This window comes from Colobus angolensis, unplaced genomic scaffold (genome assembly GCF_000951035.1).
Source record: "Colobus angolensis palliatus isolate OR3802 unplaced genomic scaffold, Cang.pa_1.0 Scaffold36, whole genome shotgun sequence".
In the NCBI taxonomy this organism is placed as follows: domain Eukaryota; kingdom Metazoa; phylum Chordata; class Mammalia; order Primates; family Cercopithecidae; genus Colobus; species Colobus angolensis.
Window position 1 is genome coordinate 2,490,929 of NW_012116932.1, and position 2,258 is coordinate 2,493,186.

The window sequence follows — 2,258 nt, forward strand, 5'->3', positions numbered from 1 at the left end:
AAAAAAAAAAAAAAAAAAAGTAATCAGGTTTTCACTGACAACACGAAATTCACATTAAGAAATGCTACCCATGTGTGTTTATCGCCCACTTCTCCTCCCTCTTAAAAATACTTTTTGCAGGTCAGGGTTGAACCACAGCGCAAAGCCACTCACCGCACTTCAAACTGTTAAGTGGGAAATGTCCAGTAATGCATGGAAACACAGTGCTTGCCAGGCTGCTCGGACTAATAGTAAGTTTACTGCAACTCCGAGGGACCTCGGCGTTATCTTAGTTAAAACTCACATTCCTTGTAAGTCACTACTGAACAATTATGTCCACGGCTAACAACATTTTTAAAGCAGGATTATTTGCATTTGGCATTATAGCATGCAAGATTCTTGCTCAATTATTTCTCCAGTTTATTCATTGAGACTATTTAAGGAGCTCTTCTAGCCACAAGATACAACATAATAAAATAGGCAAAGTCAAGCAAACAAAACCCTGCCCTCATCCAACTTACATTCTGGTTTTGTCTTTTGCTTGTTTTGAGATGGAGTTTCGCTCCGGTTGACCAGGCTGGAGTGCAATGGCGTCATCTTGGCTCACCACAACCTCCACCTCCCGGGTTCAAGCGACGCTCCTGCCTCAGCCTCTCAAGTAGCTGGGATTACAGGCATGCGCCACCACGCCCGGCTAATTTTGTATTTTTAATAGAAACGAGGTTTCTCCATGTTCATCAGGTTGGTCTCGAACTCTCAACCTCAGGTGATCCGCCCGCCTCGGCCTCGCAAAGTGCTGGGATTGCAGGCGTGAGTCACCATGCCCAGCCCATTCTGCTTTTTTTTTTTTTTTAAGTTAACAAGGAAATCTTATCTTTCCAAACTAATCTCTTATGTATTAAATGTCAGCACCAGCAAGGAATTCCTCACAATTCTCACCTTGCAAATATACACTCTTTTCTAGACACCAAAAATCAGAAAGATTTATGAAACATCAGAAGCCGTCTCCAATGACAAGTTTATCTTTCCTTTTTACAGATTTGCCAGGAACACAAAGACAAACATGGTCTACTCTACAAGTTTATTCAAAATCAGAAACCAAAACATTTTACATTCACAAAATACGACGGACTACATGGTAGGTTTTCAGAATCAGATTTCACAGCCCAGGGTCTTCAAATCACTGAGGTGCCAAATGGTTTTTTGCTTTAAAAACAAAACAGGCAGGGCGCGGTGGCTCCGGCCTGTAATCCCAGTACTTTGGGAGGCCAAGGAGGGTGGATCAAGAGGTGAGGAGATCGAGACCATACTGGCCAACATGGTGAAATCCCATCTCTACTAAAAACACAAAAATTAGCTGGGCGTGGCGGCGGCGCGTGCCTGTAATCACAGCTACTTGGGAGGCTGAGGCTGGAGAATTGCTTGAACCCGGGAGGTGGAGGTTGCAGTGAGCCGAGATCACGAGATCATGCCACTGCACTCTAGCCTGGTGACAGACAGCTAGACTGTCTCAAAAAAATTAATTAAAAACAAAACAAAATCCAATTATCTTAAATCTGTAAATCTCAAGTCATTCAATAACCTGAATTGTGAAACAAGAAAATATTGTTACCCCCACCTCCTAAAGCAAAAGTGCAATTTAGTACAAAGATCACAACAACTGGCTCAAAAATGCAACTTCTGGAAACAAAGTCTAAATTCCTTTAAACAATTCAATAATTTAGTGGAAATTTTACTAAGTGGCCAATGATTCTCTTGTTATTCTTAGCTAAAAATGTTCCCTCGCTGTCCTCCAGACTAGTGAAGCTACGCATATAGCACCCCAGAACAGCCAAACAATCCTTAAAACGCAGCAGCTACCTTCTTATCTATCTTTCATCTGTAGGCAAAGTTCCTTATCTTCCGCAATTTCACTGGGCTGACTGCTAGCAAGAGCTGAGCTCGACTCCTTCCAGTTAAGACCAACTAAAGCCATTCTGAGACCAGCTTACTCCAGTTTGAGCCTTTAAGACACTGTGTTTCCTATCAAAGTAAGAAGTATGGTGGATAACAGAGTAGCAATACATTTTTTTCAGGTTAGGCTTTGCCTTCTCCATTTGATCAATAGAGACCCTGAGTGGTTTATCTTTCCCTGGTGGAAGTTTTTGGGGGGGAAGCGGTTGGTTATCTAGAAGTGAAAAGATAATCCCCACCCAAATTAAACCGAAATAAATGTTTTATAAAACTATTGGCGGCCGGAAACGGTGGCTCACGCCTGTAATTCCAACACTTTGGGAAGC